The sequence below is a fragment of the Taeniopygia guttata genome, chromosome 25 (assembly GCF_048771995.1).
Source record: "Taeniopygia guttata chromosome 25, bTaeGut7.mat, whole genome shotgun sequence".
In the NCBI taxonomy this organism is placed as follows: Eukaryota; Metazoa; Chordata; class Aves; order Passeriformes; family Estrildidae; genus Taeniopygia; species Taeniopygia guttata.
Window position 1 is genome coordinate 2,322,862 of NC_133050.1, and position 27,829 is coordinate 2,350,690.

The 27,829-nt window shown below is 46.3% G+C and overlaps 1 non-coding gene across 1 annotated transcript in view; it reads left to right on the top strand.

Moving 5' to 3' along the window:
- Positions 1-27,829, top strand: part of LOC116807514 (nuclear pore membrane glycoprotein 210) — a 150,741-nt gene that overhangs the window by 98,411 nt on the left and 24,501 nt on the right. Inside the window, exons 6-8 of the transcript XR_012051895.1 lie at positions 18,636-18,760; positions 26,002-26,138; positions 26,918-27,049. This is a non-coding gene — a transcript (nuclear pore membrane glycoprotein 210). The remainder of the gene's footprint in view (positions 1-18,635; positions 18,761-26,001; positions 26,139-26,917; positions 27,050-27,829) is intronic.

Genomic DNA, 27,829 nt, shown 5'->3' on the forward strand with positions numbered 1-27,829 from the left:
CGTTGTGAAAATGACTGTTATTGTCCTTGATGAAGGCAAAAGTTTTCATCTCATTTGAGGGTATCTCTACCAGATTGGTAAAAGTCTTGCCCTGTAGGGCTGAAAAAAAAAAAAAATTTTGTCTCTCCTTGGGAGCATCCCTTCCCCATGTTCTTAATTTCAACCATTCTCACCAAAAGCTGAGTCAGCACGAGGTCAGTCCGGAGATGGCACTGTTCATCGTCCAGCAGTTCACAGGCGAGAAATCCCAGGCGCGCTTCTGGTTTTCCTCCTCCTGGCTGTCCTCCAGACGAGCTGTCTTGGTGAAGGTCAGGTTCTTATCTTGAGCTTTCCGCTCCCTCTGTTCTTGGAATTTGCCGAGAGCATTTGTGCTCTGTTCCTCTTCCTTTCTTTATTTTGTTTTTCTCTGCTGATGAAGGTTGGAGGTTGTTTGGTGTTTCTTCTTATTCTTCTTGCTGATGCCCACGCAGGGACGCCATTTGTCGGAATCTGTGGGTGTTGGTGATTCCGAGATTGTAGAAAGTCTCTGTCTTTCTGCCCCGTTGCCAAAGAAGAAGCCATAGTTCGTCTGTGCTGTTTTCAAGGTTGTTTATTTTTGCTTATCTATAACAAGTTCTGCTGCCCTGCCGCAGGTCTGTCCTGCAGGGCAGCGTGCGGGGCTCTGCCCCTCAGTGGGATGGTACAAACATTATATACCAGAAATTACGTGTACTATATTAACAAAAATGTGCCAATATCTATTATCTATGTTGAACAGTGTGTCCCCAGCCTAAACCAATAGAAAAATGCCAACATCACCAAGAACATGGAGGTAAGGAAGAAGAAGGAGGAAGAACAGGATCAGGCCCACTTTCCTCCATCTTAGAACTCTTGACCCCCCTGTACAAAGTAAAACCCCCCCTGTACAGGTGTTAAAACCCCCCTGTACAATACTAAAAAATTTTCCCCTCTAATTTGTGACTACTTTTACTATACCATCTAACCCTCTGTGACTGCTTGTTCCACCTTTAAAGTTGGTAATTCATTCCATGGTTCAAACTCAAGATCACAACTGTTTTCAGCTGCTTGCCAGGGTCTAAAATGCTTCTGACCAAGGCCTGGAACCTCTAAAAATGTCTGAGGGACATTTTGAGTTCCGACTGGGAAGGAAATCGAATCAGGGCTTGCTAATTTTCATGAAGTCAAACACCTGGGATTCACTTCAGACTTGCATTTTCCTGGAAGAATTCAACACAAGTGCTGTATATTTATACACAGGCACTGGACTTTTCTGTTGTTTGATGAGACTACAATTTGTCTTCCTCTTGTGGTTCCTGCAATCCTTCCTCTCCTGAGGTTTGCAGTTGAATTACCAACCTCTAGCCCAGGAATATTCATCTGTCATATTTTGGATATTGTTGTTCTTCAAAGGAAAGCAAACAATGCGATTTGAAGCCAGGCCTCTTCCCAGGAAGATTTGATTGGAACCAAGTCCTGCCTCAAATCCAATCTCATCCCCATTGTTGTGTACGTCTATTAATTTTCCCATCATTGCTTTTCCATTTCTTATTACTATGCAGCTCAGTCTTGAACACCATCATTCAGAACTACACAGAAGTCACATACTGCTGCTTCCCTATTCCTATCTGCTTCTTACCTAATCCCACCCAGCTCTCTATTGAACATCTGCTTTTACCTGGGCTGACAGGTGTGTGTTTTAGCAGAAAATACTGCAAATCAGGGATGCAGAATTTCTCCTTGCTCTGTGAATCTGATCAGGGTCCTTCCAATGTGTCACTGAACATGTGAATTCTCCCTTTCTCCCAACAACCCCCAGTGCTGGTTTTGGCTAAGATAAATCAGACAGCGCTGTTTGGAGTCACTCCCCACCTGCTTTTCCATCTCATCCAGTGGCTGGGGTAGGATGGCTGGTTGGGTTGTGCAGACATTGCACTGCACCTTCCCCTGCTGGTGCCCAGCCTGGATCAGGGCAGGTTGGATGCCACATGGGATCCATCCTTTGCCATGCCATGCGATCCTCCATGCAGTAGGGATAACAAGCCCAGCACTGGGGAACCCCAGGTGCTGCAGCAGTGATATTTTTGGGAGAAACACGGAGCTGTGCATGGCCAGCTTGAAGTCTGCAGTGGTGTGAGCACCAGGCCTGCCATGCTGAGCCCAGGGCCACAAACAGTGCTCACCCTGGCTGGGACATTGAGTCCCAACATGGGAGCCCACGGGACCGGGCACGCTGGGATTTGCCCCTGCAGCTCCCAAGTGTGTCCAGAGAGACTGCAAGGAGACAGTGATCTCTGTCAGTGGGACCCCTCTGTGCAGGTACCCCCACTCCTGGGGTGGCTGTGCCAGCTCCCCCATGAACTTCCCGCCCTGGGAACCTGGAGCAAGCGGAAAACACAACTTTGCCAATACTGCCTGTGCCTGAAGCAAATGGAAAGAGAACTGGGGTGTGAAAAATCAGGGTTGTTTATTTACAGAAGAACAGCAATGAAAACACAGAACACATTGACTTTTGTAAGAATATTTGTAATAACAACAATTTATTGAACGTATATACCTAAGAACATATCTAACAACAATATTTGAAACGTATTTACAGAAGACAAAACTAATCCCTAAAACCTATATCCTAAAGGGAACAACAAACTCTAAAACTATGTACAAAAGGGTGCCATCTCTGTGCGGGATCTCCATCAGTCCTGGAAGAAAAGCAGGTGCCATGGTCACTCCAGTCAGGCACAGACGGCTCTTCTGTGTGTCCCCAGGCTGGCACAGTGGGACCCTGCTGCCAGAGCTGAGGCTGGCTGGGTCTGGGGGCTGGGCCCCAGGCACTGGGATGGGGCTTGTGTGGCCGGAGCAGGGACCACCCAGCCCAGCCCCAGCCTGGCTGCAGGGAACCCACTCTGCCTGTGGGGACCACGTGCCTGTCCTGCTGCTGGCACCGCTCTTCATCCCAGGACCATGGCCTCCTCTTCATCTTGTTTATCAATGTCCATATCCTCGGTGTATTCTTCCATTTCCACATCCATATCCTCTCCAACATCCACCTCCATCTCTTCCTCTTCAGTGTGTTCTCCATCCACTTCCATCTCCTCCTCCATATCAATCTGTGTGTCCACTTCCATCTCTTCCTCTCCAGCATTTTCTCCATCCACTTCCATCCTCTCCTCTCTATCAGTCTGGATGTCCACCTCCATCTCTTCCTCTCTGTCTGCGACAGCCTGCAGAGGTAGCAAAACCTCAGAGTGGGGTCCCTGTCCCACCCCATCCCCCCAGAACTCCAGCCCACCCGGGCAGCTGGGGGGATCCACCTCCATGGAATGGCACCGTACCTTTCTCAGGACAAAGGTGAGCATCCTGCAGGGATGGATGACGCAATCCAGGCCTTCAGCAGCTATGGAACCTGATGATGGGGGTATCCGGGGGCAGGAACAAGAAGGGTGGCAGGAGCGGGCAGGAGCAGCGTGCAAGGTGTGCTGACCCCAGGGCCAACAGTTGTGTTGTGCTGCTTGCTGGCTGCTGGCAGTTCCAGGTGGGACATGGATTGTGACGTGACAGTTGAGCTAGAGAGCCTTTGGTTCCATGCTTAGCAACGTTCCCCCAGACCATGGTGCTCAGAGCCCTGTTCCCAAGGATGGGGCATCCACAGCCTGGGCCAGTGCCTCAGCAGCCTCAGTGGAAAAGAGCAGCTTCCTGAGATCCAACCTCAATCAGCCTCCTGCAGCTGAAAGCCATCGCCCCTTGTGCTGTTGCCACAGGCCCTGTTGAACACTCTGAACACTCTGGCCCAGCCTTTCTTGTGGGACCCTTGCAGTCCTGCATCAGGAACTGAGCGATGGAAGCTTTAGGCCCAGGTTTGCCTCTAAATGTACCAAATTAATAACAGTAGAGGGGAAGATGGTGGGACACTGGTTCTGCTCTAACTGGTGAATATTTCCTTTTTTTTTTTTTCTTCTTTTCTATCATTCTGATGCAGATTGAAATGAAGCTTGGCACAATATCCATTTTCTTCTCCATTTCTGATACACGGAACAAAGTCTGGGCAAGCTGATGTTGCAGAGGAAAATCTGCAAATGTACTGGTTATCCTGAGCCTGGAGGATGAAGTTAAAGCCAGCCAAAAGCAATTTCTGGAAAGTCAAGCCTGGTGTACATTTTCTTGAGTTTGGCTATGCCAAGTTCACCTCTCACTTCTAAAAAAGCAAACAAAAAACTCAAAGCAAAACAGACAAAAACCCAAACAAACAAACCCACACAAACCAATCAAACCAATGGATTAAAGAAACCCAAATAAAACCAAAGGGAATGAGGAGTTAGTATTAGTTGTGAGGATATCTGAGCAGGCAAATGGCTGCTTCCCACCATGAAAAGCCACAGAAAACAGCTGCTCCAAAATATACCCAACAGGAGAACCATAAAAGTGATACAGAGCAACTTTGGGGGCAGCTCCCCATTAAGGTGAAGGATGAGCACACAGTGGTACAGCTCCAGCATTCCCCACCCTCCAGGCTGCTCTTTCCTCCTGATGAAAGACCCTTGCAAGTCTGTGGCCCCTCTCAGTGCATTATAAATCATTCCCGCAGCTCTCAGTTGAGCCACTGGCATTTCCAGAGCGAGATCCAGGCACAATCCTACTGCCTGCTGAGCCTCTCTGGGAGATCCTGAGCATCTTCCTGCCTAGAGCCACAAAAGAGCTCAGGCTCTCCCTGACTGGGTTTTCAGGGGAGGTTTCCATATCCCTGTGAGATGTGTTCATCCCTCAACACATCTGATTTTATGTACAATTATGTGTTTGGGTTCCTTCCCTTCTCCTGTGTGCCAGTGCGAAGTCACCCATGTGAATGGAGGGTATTGTGAGCAGGAAAATGCATTCCTGGGTTGCTTTTTTGCTTCACTGTCACTCAGCTGAACAGGGTCCTTTTCTTAGAGGGACTTACAAGAATGGGTAGGAATTTTGGCTCTGAGAGAAGCAGAAAGCACATTTTCTGCACCACATTCCCAACAGATGCTGTTTCCCTGGCAAAACAGTGACTGTCATTCATGTTCCTGGGAAGACTGTAAAGAGCCATTCAGAGATGACAGGTCCACCTGGCCTTTGGCTTTGTGTACCTCATTTCACGTGTCCAGTTTCAAGGGCCATGAAAAGAGGCCACCTTTTGCCCTGGCAGTGCTGATCCCTCCTGCTGATGCCCTCCCTCAGCGTGGGAGGAATGCAGAGCTGGTCTCAGAGAACCACAGGGCTTGAGGGTTCCTGTGTCATTGCCGTGTGTTGGTAACCATTCTTGAACCACCTAGTTCTTGTCTCTTCTTTATTGAACTCTGGTTGGTTTCTGGAATTGGTGAAGGATGTGGAGCTGCTGGAGCCACTCCAGGGAGACCTTTGAGCTCCTTCCAATGCCTGAAGGTGCTTGAGGAGACCTGGAGAGGGACTTTGGAAAAGGCTCTAGAGGGAGAGAACAAGGGGGAATGGGTTCAGCCTGACAAAGGACAGGTTTAGAAGGAGAGTGGGAAGAAATTATATTCTGTGAGGTTGGAAAGAGCCTGGAACAGACTGACCAGAGAAGCTGTGGCAGCTCCATGCCTGGAGGTGTTCCAGACCAATTGGACAGGGCTTGGAGCAACCTGGCATAGTGGAAGGCAGGGGGCATGGAATGAGATGGTCATGAGTTCCTTCCTAAGCCAAACCATGCTAGGATTCTATGAGTGGGCTGCTGAACTTGGCCAAAAGAAGAGCTACATTGCCGAGGTGAAGTGAGAAGGGGGATTAGAGCCACCTGTGTTTGCCCTTTAAATCCCTTCCAACATCAATTCTGGGCTCTGTCTCTGGGTATGGGCACAAAGGAGCCTTTGTTGTTCTTCAGTTGGGCTGAAATCTAAATCTCAGCGAGTGCAGCTCAGAGGGTGACACGTGCTGCCGCTGGGGCCACTGTGTGGACTTGTTTTCAGAAAAATGGGAGATGCAGAGGAGAGAGAGGTTCCTGGATACAGTAACTCTACCTACACCTGGAACTGAGGCATCTGCCCAGGGACTTCGTATTCACCGACTGGAAGGAAATTGAATCAGGGCTTGCTAATTTTCATGAAGTCAAACACCTGGGATTCACTTCAGACTTGCATTTTCCTGGAAGAATTCAACACAAGCGCTGTATATTTATACACAGGCACTGGACTTTTCTGTTGTTTGATGAGACTACAATTTGTCTTCCTCTTGTGGTTCCTGCAATCCTTCCTCCTCTGAGGTTTGCAGTTGAATTACCAACCTCTACCCCAGGAATATTCATCTGTCATATTTTGGCTATTGTTGTTCTTCAAAGGAAAGCAAACAATGCGATTTTAAGCCAGGCCTCTTCCCAGGAAGATTTGATTGGAACCAAGTCCTGCCTCAAATCCAATCTCATCTCCATTGTTGTGTACGTCTATTAATTTTCCCATCATTGCTTTTCCATTTCCTATTACTATGCAGCTCAGTCTTGAACACCATCATTCAGAACTACACAGAAGTCACATACTGCTGCTTCCCTATTCCTATCTGCTTCTTACCTAATCCCACCCAGCTCTCTATTGAACATCTGCTTTTACCTGGGCTGACAGGTGTGTGTTTTAGCAGAAAATACTGCAAATCAGGGATGCAGAATTTCTCCTTGCTCTGTGAATCTGATCAGGGTCCTTCCAATGTGTCACTGAACATGTGAATTCTCCCTTTCTCCCAACAACCCCCAGTGCTGGTTGTGGCTAAGATAAATCAGACAGCGCTGTTTGGAGTCACTCCCCACCTGCTTTTCCATCTCATGCAGCGGCTGGGGTAGGATGGCTGGTTGGGTTGTGCAGACATTGCACTGCACCTTCCCCTGCTGGTGCCCAGCCTGGATCAGGGCAGGTTGGATGCCACATGGGATCCATCCTTTGCCATGCCATGCGATCCTCCATGCAGTAGGGATACCAAGCCCAGCACTGGGGAACCCCAGGTGCTGCAGCAGTGATATTTTTGGGAGAAACACGGAGCTGTGCATGGCCAGCTTGAAGTCTGCAGTGGTGTGAGCACCAGGCCTGCCATGCTGAGCCCAGGGCCACAAGCAGAGCTCACCCTGGCTGGGACATTGAGTCCCAACATGGGATCCCACGGGACCGGGCACGCTGGGATTTGCCCCTGCAGCTCCCAAGTGTGTCCAGAGAGACTGCAAGGAGACAGTGACCTCTGTCAGTGGGACCCCTCTGTGCAGGTACCCCCACTCCTGGGGTGGCTGTGCCAGCTCCCCCATGAACTTCCCGCCCTGGGAACCTGGAGCAAGTGGAAACCACAACTCTGCCAATGCTGCCTGTGCCTGAAGCAAATGGAAAGAGAACTGGGGTGTGAAAAATCAGGATTGTTTATTTACAGAAGAACACATTGACTTTTGAAGGAATATTTGTAATAACAACAATTTATTGAACGTATATACCTAAGAACATATCTAACAACAATATTTGAAACGTATTTACAGAAGACAAAACAAAGCCCTAAAACCTATATCCTAAAGGGAACAACAAACTCTAAAACTATGTACAAAAGGGTGCCGTCTCTGTCCCGGATCTCCATCAGTCCTGGAAGAAAAGCAGGTGCCATGGTCACTCCAGTCAGGCACAGAGGGCTCTTCCGTGTGTCCCCAGGCTGGCACAGTGGGACCCTGCTGCCAGAGCTGAGGCTGGCTGGGTCTGGGGGCTGGGCCCCAGGCACTGGGATGGGGCTTGTGTGGCCGGAGCAGGGACCACCCAGCCCAGCCCCAGCCTGGCTGCAGGGAACCCACTCGTCCTGTGGGGACCACGTACCTGTCCTGCTGCTGGCACCGCTCTTCATCCCAGGACCATGGCCTCCTCTTCATCTTTTTCATCAATTTCCATGTCCTCGGTGCACTCTTCCATTTCCACGTCCATCTCCTCTTCCACATCCACCTCCATCTCTTCCTCTCCGGTATGTTCTCCATCCACTTCCATCTTCTCCTCTGTATCAATTGGTGTGTCCACCTCCATCTCTTCCTCTCTGTCTGCGACAGCCTGTAGAGGTAGCAAAACCTCAGAGTGGGGTCCCTGTCCCACCCCATCCCCCCAGAACTCCAGCCCACCCGGGCAGCTGGGGGGATCCCCCTGCATGGAATGGCACCGTACCTTTCTCAGGACAAAGGTGAGCATCCTGCAAGGATGGATTACACAATCCAGGCCTTCGGCAGCTATCAAAACTGATGATGGGGGTATCCGGGGGCAGGAACAAGAAGGGTGGCAGGAGCGGGCAGGAGCAGCGTGCAGGGTGTGCTGACCCCAGGGCCAACAGTTGTGTTGTGCTGCTTGCTGGCTGCTGGCAGTTCCAGGTGGGACATGGATTGTGACGTGACAGTTGAGCTAGAGAGCCTTTGGTTCCATGCTTAGCAACGTTCCCCCAGACCATGGTGCTCAGAGCCCTGTTCCCAAGGATGGGGCATCCACAGCCTGGGCCAGTGCCTCAGCAGCCTCAGTGGAAAAGAGCAGCTTCCTGAGATCCAACCTCAATCAGCCTCCTGCAGCTGAAAGCCATCGCCCCTTGTGCTGTTGCCACAGGCCCTGTTGAACACTCTGAACACTCTGTCCCAGCCTTTCTTGTGGGACCCTTGCAGTTCATTGAGGACTCTAGCACGGTGGTATGGCATGGCAGCTAAACAAGGCAAAAGAAAGGCTAGAATTGGCACCATTCCCACCACTTTACATTTTGCCCTGTGTAAAGGAGATAGGAACTACAAGTTTCCTGTTCATGCACAATTTGCTGTCTGAGAGCACTCAGTTCTCCAGTCACAGGGGCTTGCAGGTCTGTGTCTGAGATGACTTTAAAAAAACAACATTTATGTGCAACACCTGTGTATCAAAACTTCACCATACAAATCACAAGGTTATTTCTGCTGTTAAGTGGATGAAAAAAACAAAAAGCAAAAAGCAAAAGCAAAACTGTAACCAAATAAAACAGGCAAACAAAACAAGCACCAAGAAAAAAACCAAACCAACACAAACACCCTCACAAATGCAGAAAAAGATAAAAATAGGTGAAGGAGGCAGAGATACAAGAGCAACCAATGGGCAGAGGAACTACCGGGAGGACAGCTTGTAAGAAAGGAGATAATAAGTGGCTACGGCATCAAACTAGCCGGGGACCTGAGATACTGTTCTCACCCTTCTGAAAACAATCTGACATAAAAATGAACAGCAACATAAATTATGATGATTGTGATAATGGGAGTCTGCATGCTTACTTCAATATATGCATTGTGTGTGAGTTGTGTTTTCCTTGATAAGTCACATCATCTTGCAAGGGTTTGTTGCAAGGGTTTGCAAAGAAAAATACTGCAGTGGAAAAGGAGGCTGGCTTGGAAAACATTGAAAGCAAGAGCTAAAATGGAAGTACCAGTTTTTAATATGTTTTTTGGTTCGTTTGCTGTTTGTTCATGGGGTTTTTGTCTGTCTTGGAAAGCAGCCCCTCGAATGTTAATGCACACAACATGTTGTTTGTAAAGGGCTGTCTTTGCAAAAAACCTTGCAGTTTTATGATGCAAGACAGAAACAGCTTCCCTTGGGCTACAGCTGGAAGGCTTGGAAATGTGTTCCAGAAACTCCTGATAGGACAGAGTCTGATTAACACAATTTGATGTGATGAAATGCAAGATGTAAGGTATCCAGTCAAATAATCAGAATATTTAAATGCCAAGCAGCGGGAAAGGGCCATGCATTGGAATGACAGGAAACAGAGGCATAATGGACAAATTTCTCAGGCAAACCAGACCAGAAGCACTGGGAGCACAAAGGGAGACACCCAGGATGGTATAAATAAATTCACTTTCATAGGTGGAGTTATTGATGGTTAATTATATGTTGTTATGGATTGTTAATTAATATAATGAGTTGATATATAATTAATATGGTAAGTTATTGACTTGAATGTACAGTTGTTTAAGTGTATGTCTATGGCTACTAAACAGAGACAGGGGGGTTGCAAGAGTAAGAATCTTCTAGAAAAGTCACATCCTAGGGTGATGACAGCAACTGGAACTAGGACTGGGAAACGAGCCACCCGGTAAAATTGCTGTGTTCCAAAATGATTGGTCAGGACTGCATCCTCTTACAGAGCTGTCAGCGACCCAGAAAAGGACCAGTGGGCCAGAGGATCCAAAGCACAACAATCAAGCACCCCCAGGAGACTTTAAAAAATCCCTGAGTGCAGAGAACCCGGGCTCTTTCAAGGGTACCTCGTGTCCACAGGAACACCTTGTTACACAGCACTGTTAGAGCTCCTCTGGCTTGTCGTGCAGGCCTTAGGCTTACCCTGAGGCCTTGTCCTCTGCTAATCTAAGCTTTTAAAAACAGGCATATGTTTTTTTTAAAAGCCATCAACCTCCTTTTAATTTCAGTTTGCCTTTTTACCACAAGGAGGCCCAGCAGATCCTTGCTGAGGACCCATTTCATGCAAGAACTGGCACCCCAGACATTAAATCAATTCAAAATAAAAGGGTGGGGGGAGGCGGCAGTGAGATGGCTTCACAGGTTCAACTCTGCACTCTGCTTCTGTCACTGACATTAGCTAAGTTCCTGTGCTTGTTTTCCTGGACAATTTGTAGTCAACAGAGCTTCAGTGCCTTTGGTCAAATCAGTCTTAAGAGCAGCTTGGGGCTGAGTCAGTCATTTAGACCTGAGCACGGACTGGGGTCCAGCAAACAAAAGAACATCAGCTGCAGGCCACCCATAGAGCTTTTCCTATTAATGAGCACAAAACCTTGATTTTTGCAAACAGAGGGATGCTGGGAGGATTTTTGCACCTGAGAATGGATTTAGGAGCTGTTAGAGACATGGCCCTCTCCTATGACAGATCCCAGGTGAGCAGGAATGACCCCAGCTTATTGTGAGCTTCAAAGGAAAACAGGAACAAATGTTTTCCCAATTTTTGGGTCTTTTCTAGGATATTTCTTTTTGTATTCCATCACCTTATTTAGCTTTTGAGTGCTGCTGGGCATTGAGAAGAGTCTATAATTGTGCTGGGTGTTCTTTTTCCCTTAGCAGTTAGTGTGAAGTTAGAACAGGGCCCTGGGCACAGGCAGTTCAGATTTGCCAATCTCCCATGCTCTCCCCTGCATTTGTCAATGTCTGAGTTTCACCAACTATTATGTTGCCAACTTGCCTAGTTCTGTTCCCATGAAGTTTATCACAGCCTTCTCTTAGGAAGATAAATAATGTTGTTATCTGAAAATCCTGCTGACATCATTTTTCTGTTCTACACTTCGTTTCTGCCTTTCTGGATAATGAATGAGTGTATTAAATGCTAACTACAGTCCAGATCCTTGGGACATACTAATATTAGCCTCCTACTGAATTGAAAACTGACAGCCTAATGAATTAAAACTCTTTGCATGGGAACAACAGTATTGACACAGGGAAAATCAGGATGACTTGTGATTTACTTGTAAGCTGAAGAAAAAATCAAACCAAAACACATCCCAAAACTTTGCAAGTGCAAGTACCTGCGATTTTCACTGAATTTAATTATGGGTCTTGAAAAAAAAAACAGGCTACGTGAGGAAAAACCAAATCTAATTTTAAAAGAGGGGGGAAACTACCTCTGTATTCCTGTTCCCTTTGCTGTGTATGGCATCACTGAACTATAAAACAGTACCTTAAGCATTTTCCCCCAGTGAAACTGCTAAAAGTGCCTTGGCTAGAATATCCTTGGAAAATCAAAGCTTGTTTAGGTATTTGATCCAGAGAGGACAAGGTAAGCATTTATAGCTAATCAAGCCTGAAGTCAAAGATGAACAAGATGAACCAAACTGATGACTATTGTAGCTTTAATCATGCTGGCAGGACATGCTGCCTTCTCAAAGTAATTTAGATTTTTCTGGATATCAGAAAAAGTCCCGCATTTCTCTGATACTTTGGTATAGTATCTGTAGTGGATATTTCTGAAAGCAAAAAATACATTTGGAATAAACATCACCAAACCACATAAAAAAGGGCAGTTTCTTAGTGTTCTGCCACTGTTATAAAAACTAATATATTAAAACTTAGATGTGTTATAAATTTCAGCAGAAAGTCTAGAGTTATTCCTGGAACTACGATACTTCAACATCTAAAAAGTGTGTAATTTATACAGCTTTAAAAACTCTTAATTAGTGTCTTCCAAGTACAAATCATCTTGTTTGAACTTTGTCCCAAAGGAGAGGTAGAAGAATACAAAAACTGTTAATGAATATTCATATGCTATTGAAGTGAACCTCCTTCATGCATGAACACTATGAGGGACCAAATTTTCTTAGCACAAAAAGTGTGCTACTTCACAGAAAGTGTGCAGGTGTAATAATGCATTTAATTGAAAATTTATTGAACTAAACCTGTGTTACTAAACTAATAGGCCTTTCCATGGGAAACCATGAAGTTCTTCGGGAAATCTGACATGCTTTACTAAAGTTTTCAGTAAGTTCTATCAAAGCAGATTCCTTTACTCGGGTTAGAAGAACTTACAAAATGCCTGACATTTAAAATTACTGTCCTGTGCCTCACTATCTGCAATGAATTTGTCTCAGAGACATTGTATTTAACCTTTTTATTTGCTACAAATCTGCAGTTGCAGATTCACATCAAAGACAACTTTTTTGCTCCATAAATTAATCCAATTTTTCAACGTTGAATATTCCATTCCCCACAGTAACTTGGTTGGTAGATAGCTTACCTGGAAAAGTGACCCTGAAAGGATTTTAGGAGACAAAACAGAAATCAGGGCACCTGAGTGCAGTATATGATCTGTTATAGTCTGTGGTATATTGCAGCACCTCCTGTTTTTCCACTGACATTCTTGTGAAGGAAGTGATGACTCCTTTGAAGGACTCACTGTGCATGTAAAAGAATTTAGGTTTCTTCAAGGTGGGCAGGAGGAGTTGAATTTTTAGTACTTATGTATACATTAGAATGAAAAGAAATATTTTAAATTAAGAAATGCAATTTTAGAGTTGAAATGCACACTTTCTAGTGTCTCTGTAGATGGGGAAGTCTGAGATCCTTGTTTTTTAGGTACAGAACCCTATAGATCACTGTCAGTGCTGAGATAAATCAGATCAGAAGACTTCTACATGAAGAGAATGGGAAAAATAGAAAAGATGATGGGATTTTATACATTGTCCCATGTTGGTGTTTAATGCATAAAAAATAGCAAACGAATTCAGAAGAGTGTTCATGTTTAAAACAGACTCGGAATTATTGTACTGGAATGCCTACTTAAGATTTGTGAGTTGTACATAGTATAATTTGCAATCAAGTAACCTTGAAAAGACCAAATGCACTTTTGTTAGTACTATTAACTGTATTAAACATATTCACATGCCTGCTCATAAATAGTATTCATTATTTTCAAGATGTAAGATTTCTGTGTTCTGCTAAATTTCCTAGGTGTATTTAAAGCAGAAACAAAGGTTGGGATTTTTGTTTGTTACTTGTCTTATGTTGTGAATTCTCCTCACTCCTGCATTCATTGAGTTGTTGGGTGAATAGCTCATTAATGTGATTTCTATCTGTGTACAAAGGCACAAGGCAGAAGCACTGTCATGTAACAGCTTGAAAAGACACCTACAAATAACCTCCTTTCATAAGCATAAATTTACATTAGAAAGATAGATAAACTCTGAAGTGAAAATCCGTTATTTTTATCTGGTGCAACTATTTCATAATCTCAATGTTATCAGACTCATCCTGCATCAATTAGTGAGGTCTTGGGATTTTACAGGATCTGGGAAAGTCTTGCATCTCGAATGGATTTATCCCACAGGAACAGGGATCTAAAGAGCTGCATTTCTCTGTGGGGACTGAGTTGTACCTGGTACACATTGGAAAACTCCCAGCAGCATCCCTGGCAGATGAAGCTGTGCAAAGAAAGGCAGGCTTGACTCTTATTTTACCCATTTTCTAAACACAAGAACTTGTCTCAATAACCTGAATGAACTGAACCTCCATCAATTTTAAACATTCCTTCCTCGACACCAGTAACTGCCTGCCTTAATTTTTGACATTTTCTGAATTTATGCCTTCCTTTGGCCTAATGCCTTGGAAGGAAGGAAAATCCTGCCAGGATAACCAAAATAGTCAGTTTTATATTGCTGTCAGTCCATCATTACCCCTGTAGAAAGCAGTAGTAAGGCTGAAAGGATGTTCTCATAAAACCTTCCATAGGTGTATGAAGATACAAAAGTCTAATACAGTAAATTGAATGTGATTACTGGTGGAGAAAGTGATCCAGAAATAACTGGAAAAGGACTCTTTCTGTACTCTGTAAGTCTCAAATACCCGTGTGAGGTAATGCAGTGTAACGCCTCATCCATCCTGGGATTCTCTGAGTCTTTTGCTGGCGCTAAGGGACACCAGCTGAAGTGCTGTTCCTCTGTTGTTGGTTTTTAGGTACCTTTTAATATATTGGATGCTTTACATACTTCTTTGACTGAAGTTCCTTTGCTGGAGATACTTTTCAAGGCTCTGCAGCTATGAGGGTGGAACCAGCAAGCAAATTAAGCAGAAAAAAGCCCAGCAATGAAAGCCATTGAGCTGGTCAGTCAGGAAATATATGTGCTATGATCTCAGTGAGGGGTGAGACAGACAAGGGGAGCAGCAGCCTGCCAGGCAGGAAGGAAGCTGACCATCTTTCCCAGTGATTTTTGCAGGATACTGTTCTGCTCTGCAGCGTAAACACAGACAGCATCAGTCAAAAAAAGAGACCCATCACTGTTACTCTGCTCTAAAGTTACTATTCCCAGACCACCTTCTTTGTCAACTCTAGTGACTTGCCCTTTTCATCTCCTCCTCAGCATGGTGTAGGCAACTCCCCATTCTCTTCCCAACCAGAGCTGCATCCCTACAGGAAAAGGCGTTTCATTAAATGTATTACTAGTGCTTGTCAGGCATTCTTCAGCCTTTCAATCAAATATTATTTTATTTGAGAGGTTCAAGAGTGTGATAATGGAGAATGTTTTTCATCATTCTGCTGGGTGAGCCCTGATTATTTCAGCTTAATGAAACTGCTCTTACAAGTAAATTGTACCTAATGCATTCAGCTGCTGAAACTTCACAGAGCTGGTCCTACACTGTTAACTCACAAGTACAGACATACCTGCAGGGGTTAAGATTGGAGCTGGTTTGAGTCATCCTCACCCAGCACACTTTAAAATAACCCTCCACACCTCATTGCCTTACCATTTTGCTGAAGTTTCACCTTCTAAGTTGCATTTATTTAGAGTTGGTTTTGTTGTTTGGGTTTGGGCGCTCTTGGGGGGTGTGTTCTTTCGCTCCAAAGATAAGTTTAAAATATTTTAAATTACTCAGACATTTTAAAATATGAAATGCCTGAAAATTAAGCCAGGTGTTTCTTGTCCAGATGGTCCTTTATCAGCGTGCCATTCAAATACTTCCTTTTCTTGAACAAGGATTTAAAAGTATTTCACTGTCAACAGATCACCTAATCATATATTGACACACATTTTTCTAGCTTTATGAAAAACGTATTTCCCTCAGAAATTGATAGATTTAAAAGATTTGATCAGAGTACATGTCTGTCTGGTTCCTTGGCAGTGTTTTCAGATCTTCTGACCAACCAAGTGAGTTTGTAAAATCTTTCAGTAATTCTCTCCCTTTTAGTTTCATATTCCAATAGAAACATGATCAGCACCTGGTGTTTTGTTATTTATTGCATGTATTTTGATTGCCTCTAAAATCTCCTGAAATTCTTCCACAAAAGGCTCAGCTTCTTAGGGAACAACCATTTATTGTTTGCCTATCTCCCTCCTTAAGCAGCTTATTAAAGCACTCCCTCTTATCGCTCTGTAATCACATTCTTTGTGACCAAGGCATTTCCATTTGTGTTCTTTATCAGACTTACTCAGGTGTACATTGATATGTCTGTAAAATTACCTCCAATTCCTGGCAGGTGTATCCTGCTCCCATTCTCCGGCACACCGGGAAACCCTGAGAGGAGGTGTTTGCACTGTCTGTCCTGGCAGGAGGGCTGTGCTGACTCCTGTGGATCTCACAGCAGCGCAGAAAGGAAAAGTGGAGCAGTGCAGCAACGCTGCTAAGTCAGCCCCTGATGTTTTAGTGAGTCCTTCCTACCCCTGAGGTGGAGACTCCTCAGAGCACACCCTGACTGCACTGGCTGCCCCCCAGCTCAGCCTCCTCTGGCCAAAAGAAATGCTAACACAGTGCTGCAGTGCATGACTTACAATTCAAGGGAGCACACAATTCACTTGGTAATTTTACCATATAATGGAAACTGTAGATTTGCTCATCAATGTCCCCTGCCTTACTCTGTTCTTAAAACCGCTAGGTATGCACTGAAAGGTGTGTTGGATGTTTACTTGCAATACTTCACTGTCATGTTTCATCAATAGGCTTTAAGGTCCCAGCTGCACCTTGCTGATCCTTATGAAAAGAACTCAAGTCTAAGAAGTATTTGCTACTGGAAAATTATTCTTCTCACATTGAATACTCATCACCACCGCTGCTGATGAGAGAAAGGAAATAAATTCTGAGATTGCACACTCTGCTTTTAAAGCTAGGAAGTATTAGGATACAGACATTTCCTCACCTCATTCACAACACAGGCTGCAAAATACTCATTATCTACCTCTTATTTACTCAGTTGTAATTGTACTAACTGTAAACACATTGTACTCTTTAGCCATGGGCAATTTTATACATTCCTCCCTAATATCCCAGTCTTTACTGAACTTATCTTCCTAACATGTCTACAAAGAAAGCTTCCAACTTCACTGAGAGAAATAGTAAAGAAGATAAACAACCCTCAGTATTTTGGGGGGCGATTTAAAGTGCAAGAGCTTGATTTGCCAACACCTTTAATATCACACATCTTTCTAGGCCCAGCTCCTATTAACTTAAATTGCATAGTTCAGCTCTTCTCTAAATCAGACCATACAATTTCATGATCGTTAATCAGAAAATGAGTAATACACGCACAGAAGCTGCAGGGAGAACTGAACTGTCCAGCAGCACACATTCCTCTGGGATAGAAAGTGGAACAGCATTGCTGAGGTACTGATAAGTAAAACACAAGCTGAATAAATAGTGCAAATAGTGCTCCTATGTAAAGAGAACGTCCTGTAGAAGTTTACTTGCTTAGAATAAATGAGAACTGACTAACTTTGGTAATACCACCTAAATTAAAGCTGGGTAAACTTTTAGCTCATGTGCCTGGACAGCAAGCTGATCTTCTGAGTAGGATTTAAGGATCTTTTAAGGATCTCCAACATGCATGTGACCTTTCTGAAATCCATTCTCCTGATGCCTATGTGTACCATGCTTCTTTCATAGGTAAGGACAATCAGATCCTTCACACATGGAGCATCACTCATACAAGGAAAGGCTGGGACAATTGGGTTTGTTCAGCCTGGAGAAGCTTTGGGGTGACTTAATTGTGGCCTTCCAGTACCGTAAGGAATTGACAAAAAAAAATAGGGAGAGGCTATTTGTAAGGGCCTGGGGTTACAAGAAGAGGGAGGGTGGCTTCAAACTGAAAGAGAGGGGTTTGAGATTAGATGTTAAGAATAAATTCCTCCCTGTGAGGGTGGAGAGGCCCTGGCACAGGTGCCCAGAGCAGCTGTGGCTGCCCCTGGATCCCTGGCAGTGCCCAAGGCGAGGTTGGACAGGGCTTGGAGCAGCCTGGGACTGTGGAAGGTGCCCAGGGCGGGGGTGGGAGTCGGTGATTTAAGGCCCCTTCTGACCGAAACCATTCTGAGATGCTGTGGTAATGAATGAACAGTTTCTCAGCATAGCTGTTAGCACCAGTGTGTCCGGGGAACATGAAGGGGGCCAGGAAGGCCAATGGCACCTGGCTTGTTCCAGCACTGCTGTGGCAGCAGGACCAGGGCAGTGACCGTCCCGCTGTGCTGGGCTCAGCTGAAGCCACGCTTCGAACCCTGTGTTCAGCTTTGCTACCCACGACATAACAGACATTGCGGTGCTGGAGCCTGGCCGGGGAAGGGGAAGGGTCTGGAGCACGACTCCACGAGACACTGGGGGTTAGGCCCGGAGAAAAGGACGTTTTTCAAACAGCCGGCGCCTGGCCATTGGCACCGCGTGAGTTCCCCTGAGGGAGGGCGGCGCGGCCCCGGGGGGCGGAGGGCGGGCGAGGCCGTGCCCAGCCCAGCCCAGCCCAGCCCGGCCCAGCCCAGCCCTGCCCGGCCCAGCCCTGCCCTGCCCGGCCCGGCCCTGCCCGGCCCAGCCCTGCCCGGCCCAGCCCAGCCCAGCCCTGCCCGGCCCAGCCCTGCCCTGCCCTGCCCTGCCCGGCCCAGCCCTGCCCTGCCCGGCCCAGCCCAGCCCTGCCCGGCCCAGCCCTGCCCTGCCCAGCCCAGCCCAGCCCAACTCAGCCCAGCCCAGCCCAGCCCAGCCCTGCCCTGCCCGGCCCAGCCCAGCCCGGCCCAGCCCAGCCCAGCCCTGCCCGGCCCAGCCCTGCCCTGCCCGGCCCAGCCCTGCCCGGCCCAGCCCGGCCCAGCCCTGCCCGGCCCAGCCCGGCCCAGCCCTGCCCTGCCCGGCCCAGCCCAGCCCTGCCCTGCCCGGCCCGGCCCCGCCGCTCTTTCGCGCCCCGCACGGCCCCGCCGGCGGCAGCATGGCTCCTCCCGCGCCCGGGGCGCCACCTCCTCCAGGCTCAACACCGCCAAGGTGCTGCTCCCTTTCATCCGCGGCACCCGCATAAACTTCACGCTAGAGGCCAGCGAGGGTTGCTGCTGTTGGTGAGTGCAGGTGCCGCCGCCCTTTGTCCGTTCTCCCCCCCGGCTCCTGCGGCGGCTCCCCGGCCCGCGGCGGGGCCTGACGGCTCCCAGGCAGCCGGGCCCTCTCCCACCGCTCTCACCTCGCTGCTGGCGGGTTTGGGCGGCCCAGCAGTGCGGGAGCAGGCACGGAGAGCATCCCGAAGGGGAAAGGTTGTTTGTTGTCTGTAGTGGGGGTTCAACCCGCTGGAGGGGGGCAGTGTCTGCAGGCCGGGCCCTGGGCAGGAGGTCCCTGCTTGTAAAGGAAGCTTCCCGCCATGGCTCCGTGCCCGACATGTGCCTCTCACCGCTGTGCACCCACCCACACACCCCACACGTATTCACCTGCTTCTCTCTGTACCCCACACACACACTCCACCTGCTGCTCCAGGTACCGTGCCCACTGTGCCTCCACACCCGCACTGCTCACCCTGCTGCCCCGCACTCCCGCAGTGCCACCACACACATGGCCACAGTCCCAAGTGTGCGGGGACAGCGCCCAAAGTGCTGCTGCTGTGGAAATACCCCTTCTCTTGCTGTGCTCAGTAATGAAATACCCCTTCTCTTGTTGTGCTCAGTAATGAAATACCCCTTCTCTTGCTGTGCTCAGTAATGAAGGTCCTGACAGCTCTGAGCTCAGGCTGTGGACATAAAGGAGTCATAGCTAAGTCGGGAGCTTCTCACTGCTGCTGCAAGTGTAGGTAACAGCGCCCTTAAGACTCCACCTGGGAACAGTGAAGTGGAGTTTCAAAAGTGAAAGCTTTCCCAGTTTTCTCAGTGTTGAGCACGTGGGATGTACTCCAGGAACTTCTGGCTGGGAGCCCCCTTCCTGCCTGGCACAGGGGGGAGGACTGGGTAGTGTTGAGCACAGAGGCTGAAGGCAAATCCCACAGCATGGGCAAATTTAGAAAGCTCATGGTAGTCTTCATGGTAAACAAATGTTGCCAACTCCTTGTCCTTGTAAACAAATGTTGCCAACTCCTTGTCTTTTCTGTCGAGCTCTAGAGTGGTAACTTAATCAGTAATGAGCAGGAGGTACCCACCTGAAAAAGAAGCAGCAGTTGAGGTATGTTTAGGATGATACTTCCCAATGTGCCAGATGGATGTGTGTAGCAGTTTTCAGGTTTTTTGTGTGTGGCAGTTACTGAAACACATCTTAAAGGGCTATGTTTTCATTCTCTTTGTTTCTTTGCTTGGTTGTTGTACATTTCTCAATCTCTGGGCTGGGAACAACGCTTTGGTCTGTTACAATTTTTATATTTGAGGATGCTTGTGAAGAAGAGCAGTAATTTTACCCAGAAGTCAACTAAATGAAAGTTACTAGATGAGATGCTTGTGGTCATGTAATTTAATTTTTAATGGACTGCTTTAGTGAAAATCTCATAAGTGTGGGTTTTTTCTCTTTCCTTACTCAAATTTTTGAAGGCTGCTGAGTCTTTAAAAGGGTTTGGTTTATGAGGTAAAGTACATTGCATAAAGCTAAACCCCAAAACTCATCAAAGCACTAGTAAAATCGGGGAGTATAGACTCCCTTTCCTGTTTGCCAGTGAGCTGTGAGATGATGCTGGGCTGGCTGCAGCCATTCCTGCACATGCCAGGTGCTATCCTGCTGTCAGAAGCATGGAGATCTCTGCTAATCTCACTAAAGTCTTCAAATGAAAAGATGTAAGATTGTTCTCCAGAGACATGCCATATTTTATCTACATATCTCTAATGGAAGTGATTTTTGTATACTTCAGAGCATGTTCCATTGGTGCTGTTTGCCAGTATACAATGGCTCATATCCCTCATGCAAAGGGGCCTCAACATCCTTTTCCATCCTCTCCCTCTGCCCTTCAGAGATGACTTTTGGCTGAGAATTCAGGAAATTACACCTAATTCACCTTCTGTGTGCTGTCATCTTCTGTGGCTTGTAGAATGAGCATTTATTGACTTCTGCTTTGCAAGGCCTGGCAGGATGTGGGTTGTGAAACTCGACGTGTGCTCGGCAAACCCTCCGGAGGAAGGAGCCGTGTGTGTGCCTGAGCAGATGCAGCAGTTGCACCCGGGGCTCTCTCCCTCTGCATCCTTGTCCCCGCAGGCCTGGAGCTGTGGGGGGACAGAAGGAATTGTGTCTGGAGGAGCAGCAGCACAGCCACTTGCTGACACCTGTGCTTCCTGTCTGAAGGAGCTGTTACTGGAGAGGGGCTGTCGAACTGACCAAGTTAGGGAGTACCAAATGCACTGGCTTGGGATGGAGTGACTCTTCCTCACATTTGGGAAATGATAGGTGTGTTTGCATGCATGAAAGCAGGGGTTTGAATGGAAACGGTCAGATTCAGGCCCTCTGTGTCTGGAGAGGGGACTGGGGGTTTGGGATATGGGAGATTGTGGCCTATGGGAGCTGTTCTGGTTGTACAGCAGCATCTGATAGCTGCTTGACACCTTTTGAAGGTCTGCATTACTCATCTCAAGCATTCAGAATTCAAAGGCAAGTGTCCAATTTCCTGAAAGATCAGTCTATAGCATGTTGTGACTTTACTTTTTCCCAGTTTCCCTTTCAGCCTTCAAGTTTACGTCTGAAAGTAGGATATTTTCAAAGTGATTGTAGTGGTGTCTGAGAATTGCACTGATTGAGAGGAAAAAGGTCAAGTTCTGTCATCATCCCAACAGACTGGGAGTAATGGTAAAGTTACAAGCATGGCTCTAAAGTATTTTCTGGATTTCAAAATGCTCATGCCTTCTGGAGTTTGGGTTGCCTTTATATTAAAATTATTTTTTGGAAAAAGCTTTGTTTTCAAAGCAGACGGTGTTTCCATCTGTTAATATTGTACGTGGCACTATTTTCAGGCATAAAATACAGTCTGTGCAGATATATTTAGCATTTCTATTGCATCTGTATTTGTCTTTTAACCACCTTAATCCATAAATTGCACCTGAAAGAATGAAAGCATTCAAAAGCAGAATTTTCTCCTTGAAACCTGCCATACCATAATAACATTTTTTGGGGAAGGATGGGAACACACACACACACACAAAAAAATATTCCCCCCAAGGTAGGCTCCATGGCTGGGTATTTGTAGCAGAAATTATCTGCAGTGTACAAATATGTTTACATATTTCATTGTTTCATGGAGCGTAGAACTGAGATACATGGTGAGGGCTGGTGGAAATGAAGAGGAGTTTATTGCCACCTTAATGAAAGGTTTGTGTGTGCTACTGAAGCCCTCACTGAAGGAGTTGTAATGAGGTAATTGCCATGGGAGAGGAGCTGGTGGCACAACAGTAAAGGGGGAGATGCAGTGGCTGAGTGGTGTTGGAGCTGTGGGATGCACAGGTACTTCCAGAGAGCCCAAGCCCACTGCACAGTGCTGCTGTCACAGTAGTTGGCTGGCCAAGCTCATTTTCCAGCTCCTTACCTTGTCGTGTTGTTGTTATAGATTGATCTTACTTCTCCGTCTGCTGGCTTGTGTGCTTTTAAAAATCTGTATCAGTAGTGTTGTTCATTGAGATCTGTTGCTTTGCTCTAAGACCAATAGTCTCATCCCTGGTAATGTGGGAGTTGTGTTGCTTCCTGGATCACCTCTTTTACCACAGGTCTAAAAAACCTGTCTGACTGTCACAAAAAATGTTTTGTGTGAGCTATTGTTAACTTCCGTATTGTGAAGTGACATCTTAAATAATGTTTGTTCTCCCTCTCCCTGACTCACCTGGCTGTGCTTTCCCAGCAGGGCTTCAAGCTCTTGGAAGTGCCAGCAGGAGCTCAGGACTGGTTTGAGGTGTGCTGGGTGGTAAAGTGAGAGGGGCTGTGCTGCTGTGACTCAGGTGTGTGTGTTACCTGAGGGTGTTGGCTCAGAACCAGAGCAGGGGGTGCGAGTCTGTGGCAGAAGTGTTCTGACAGAGCCCAGGAGGCAGAAGAAATAATGTTGTTTCTCTTAGCTGATGTTTGAATATCAGTGCAAGTTTACTGTTGAAAAAAGCTTTTTCTCAGTCTGAGCATCACTTGCCTGCTAAGGCAGACAGAAGGACTAGGGACTTGTTGATTTTGGGCAATATTTCATTGCTGAACACCCATGAAATAAATGTTCTAGACTTTTGCTCTCTTTTTAGTCCCAAGAGTGGCTATATAATGTCCCCAGTGTATTGGTCAGTCCAATCTTCCCAAACTCTTGGAGTCTTCTACTGCTCAGTTCCCGCTGACTGCATACCAGCCCAAATGCCCAATAAAATTCTAAAAGATCAGATCAACTGACAGTCGTAGTGCAGCTCCACAGAGGTGGATTTTTGCTGGCTCAGTCAGCTGAGTTTAGTCTGAAGAGCTGACAGAACAGTATAAAACACTGGAGCAATAAGAATCAACAGAGAATTGCCAGGGAGAGAAACAGGAATAAGTGCCTGATCTTTGAACCAACTGATGAATAAATGACGTATAATCTAGTGGGGTATTGATTGACATGTGGTGTTACAGAACAGTCAATGAAGAACACAGGCCTGGGTTTGGCTAGATGTGTGGCTACAGTCTTGGCACATGGCTCTGTGTCTGAGGCCCTGGAGGGGATGGAAATGGTGAATGAAGCACAGACTGACAAGAGGACTGGCAGCCTCTTTGTTGGTGCCATTCATTCCTCAGCAAGTAGGATTTTTCTCTGAGGGAAATACAAACTGGGGACTTTGGTGAGCTTTTTTCCCCTTCCCTCCTCAGTCTTCCTTCGGGTCCTTCCTCCCTGCCTTGCTGTTTCTTACAGGCGCTGGCTTTGGGATCCAGAGCAAGTGCCAGAAATGCTTCCCATTGCTGGCTTCTCAGGATCTAATTTTGCCTTCTGACAAGCCCAGCTCTCAATGTCACACACACTGACACGCTGCCGAAGAGCTGCTGTAGTTGGCAGAGGATCCAAATTGTGGGTTTTGTCACTTAAAGCTGAAGATTCTTTTTCTTGCCCATCTAGGACCCAGTAGTGATCCCAGTGTAGTGCTGCTGTAATCCCCAGCCTGGCTGATTAATGCCTTTGCCTCTCTGTGCTTGGCCCTGCATCCAGGTAGCTGTAAGCAGAATGTGCTTCTGATATTGCTGAATGATAGAGGGGCCATCAGATACTTCCTGTGTTCTGCTGGAAAAAATACTTATCGAGCAGATTGTTTTTAAATATAAATCCATATGAAACCAAGCCTCAGAAAGGCCCACTGGAGTAAAATTTCTATTGAAAAAAAAGACATTCAGGTGATATTCTACCTCTTAAACTATTGCTAGAAGCCAAATAGTGTTTAATCTCAGTTTCTCTACTGCAGTGACTGGCTTTTAGCTGTAAAAGCATGAAAGTTCCTTTAAAATTGGAGAGTGTATGTTTGCAGTTAAAATTTAATTTTTGTTGATGCTTTCCTAGTCTGAAAAGTATCCTGTAATTAGATTCCATTTTACAGCACTGCTATTAGTGCAAATCACAGTGGTTTTGTATTACAATTCATAGCCAGATATTAAAAGAACAAATACAAACCACAGTGAAACCTCTGTTGTGTTGTAACCACAATCAATACCAGACTGTAAGAATGCAAAATCCTCAAATTAATAACACAACATCCAATGGCAGAGAGTATAAAGCAGTGTAAAGAGCTAAATAAAAGTCAATTTCTTACATATAATTCTTATTTAAAAAAACCTGCATGCAGACCTAGTCACATGCACATGCTCAGCTTTAAAAGCCAACCAGGCAAGTACAGGAAAAGCCTTACTTGTTGTGAAAGCTTATATTTTTAAAGAAACTTGCTAAATGTTGGAAAAGTGTTTCATGGTTGCCTGGGAACAGCAGAACAGAAGTAAAATAACTAATTGCTCACTTTTAATCTCTCAAATAGATTTTAATTTTTTAGAGTAAAGCTGTGTGCTATTAATACAGAAAATAATATTATTTTAGAAACAGTGTAATCCCTATTAAAGATATGCACATATTTGTGTACATTGTTTAGGTATATAGACTAGATATAAACAAACAATTTTCAGGTTTAAGCTTTCAATTAGTGTTTCAATTGCCCATTGCCTACTGCTGTGGGCTGTTTTTTCCTTGATTAGATAAAGTACTTTGAAATTCTGGGTCAGCAGTTGGTATTGTAGTTTCAAAATCCTCTAAAACTACTCCTTATGGAAGCAAAATACTGTTGGGAGCTTAAGGTTCGAAATGGGATTTGCAGTTTTCTTGCAGTGGCTACGAGCAGAGGCCCGTGCTCACCCGGGCTGCAGCTGTTAACTCTCAGATAATTCAGTGCGCTGTGATGTGTTGTTTTTCAATAGATACGATTTTAGTTAAGGAGAAATTCAGTTTTTTGCTGGTGTGGATTTGTTGGTTGTGCCATTAAGAGAAGGAGGTGAAACCTGTGTCTGGGAACTCAGTCATACGTGACATTGCTGTTTGTTTGGAACTCCCATCCTGCTCCTTGCTGGGTTAGAGAATTTTCCCCACACATCCCAGGTAGGCATTTTTGTACATCTTCCAGAGAAAAAGTCCAAGCCATCCAGCTTCCCCAAATTACAGGGGGGAATCCAGTGCCCGGTTTAGGTTGCATTTACCAGAGAGCGCAGCTGTCTGCTCTAGAAGTTTTCATCAGAGCTGTGCTATCCGGAGGAGCGATTCCCGAGCAGCTTTGTCACCCATCAGTGCTTGCTTTCATTGTTTTAATCCTTCAAAGGGCCCGTGTGAGCGGATCCCGGGCACACAGCGGGGGCTGTTCCGGGCTGGGTTCCCGAGCAGCTCCCGGCGCTGCCTCTCTCCCTCCCTGGCTCTGGGCTGGGACGGCCCCGGCACAGCCCGGGCACGGGGCTGAAGGGCCGGAGTGACTAGCAAGGGCTTTGGCTGCTGCAGCACTTCACTGGCTCTGCACTTACCCCTCAGATGTGCAGTGCTGCTAGCTCAGATTTACTTTGAAGAGGCTTGGTTTTTAATAACTCTTCAACTTTTGTTGTTGTTTTATCTTGACGGTTTTGGTACACTGGAAGGGAACGCTGGGCTCCACTAAGTAATACCCTGGGCCTGCTCCATGGGTTTCGGGGAAAGTTGATTGATTCCGTGGTGGAGAGAATGGTGAGCTTGCCTGCCCTGCCTCTGGCCTGGGCTTTCCCCATCCTCAGCCCACGCTTGCCTTGGCTGGGGTCCTTGAGGAGCTGCTGCCATCCGCTCTTCCCAAAGGCAGCGGCTGGGCACGCAGCAGGTGCCGGGTGAATTGCTGGGATCCGTGTGCTGACAGCTCCCCACCCGCAGGTCGTCCACGCGGCCGGAGGCGGCGAGCATCGAACCGCTGGGGCCGGCCGGCTGCCTCTGCTCGCAGAGAGCGCTGGTCCAGGCGCGCTCCTCGCAGCCCACGCGCCTCACCACCATCATCTCCGCCGAGGACACACGTGAGTCTGAGCTAACCGCTGCTTCTCGTGCCCGTCCTGCCGTGCTCCGCCAGCAAAGCTGAGATCTGGAGCTGCACAGGCGCATTTCACTTCCTATGCACAGTCTTTTAGGCTTTCCATCGCCGTGGAAAAGTAAAAAGTTTTAACTTCTGTTTGCCTCAGATAAGTGTTAATTACTTTAATGATACACCCAGGAAAAAATGTAATTCTTAAAACCCCCACCCCCAAAAATCCACCAATAGAGGGGGTGATTGAAATATAAAAAAGTGTTTAATAAAAATGACTAGCGCAAATTCAGATACTTAGTATTTGAAAAGCTGGAAGTTGCTTTTGTGTCTGTCATACAATATACCTGGTTAGTTTTTATAGTGAGAGAGAGGCAAAGCCGGATGGCCAATTAAATGCTGTGCAGTCACTAACTGAAGGAGTTTATGGGCGTTTATTGTCTGTGGGTGAAAGTCATCTCTGGGACATGAGAGCACTGTAGCAACTCTGCATAAGCACTCCCAGACAGCACCTGTACCTGTCAGTGTAAATGGAGATCAGAGTTTCTGCAGATTTATTCTGCAGTTCAGTGAGGAAGGGAACTGTTTTTCTTGCTTTCTGAGCCACTGTTTGACCATGAGTTTCTTCATGAAGGTCATGACCAAGTTTCGGTTCCTTCAGTGTCAGTGCCTTGTGTCACTGGCTAAATTTGAGGTGCATCTTAACTTATCATTGTTCTTGATGAGCACATCCAGTGTTGTGCTTTCTTGTGCTCTTTCTGATGTCTCTTCAAGTGACTGGACAAGTGCTTCGCTGTGATGCCATCGTTGATTTAATTCATGGCATTCAAGTTGTGTCCACAACGAGAGAGCTCTACCTTGAGGATTCACCGCTGGAGCTCAAAATTCATGCTTTGGATTCAGAAGGTAAGAGATCTGCTTGTAGGAAATTAAATAGATATTGAAAGTTCTAACTGTCTGATACATGCACTAGCTTTATTTGTCACACTGTTGATTGTTTGAAGCCAAGTGGAGAATTTTAAGGAGTTTCTCTGGATCATACCTGGTGAAGTTGTCTGTTCCTTTTTTTCTTTTGAGCTGAAGTAGTCTAAAGAATTTTGCAAAAGGATGTTTTTGTGAACAGTCAGGTATCTGACAGGAGGTTCCGAGGTGATGTTTGAGACCAACCACTTATTGCTCAATCTGTTTAACTGCTACACAAACACTTCTGGGACACACCATTTAGGCTTACAAGAGTCAGTGCATTTGTGAATGCATTTGTTATTTAATAGGAGCAGAAAACTTCTGCTTTTTGTAGCATCAGAAAAAGAGCCATGATCTGATATGAATTCCATGCTTACAACAATCAAGTTTTGTGCACACACAACACTCCAAGCAAGGGAGTTTTAGAACAGCTACTGAAGGGAAATAATGTGTCAAGCGGCTATAAAAGGTGGAATTAACTGTTTTGGTTACTGTGCCCATCCCACCTGTGTTTGTAAACTGTGAATGTCAGGTGAAGTATGGTAATATGGTGATATGTTAATAATGAAAAGTAAATTTGTTTTTGTCCTATGTGCAGTGCTGGATTTGTGGCTTGGTGTTGTGCAGATTCAAGGGTACTTCATGGTTCTTCTTGTAGGGATAAAATAGAGAAATTTCCCAGGGAAATAGGTCATGGTTTATGTTCCAGGAAGACTCTATGCT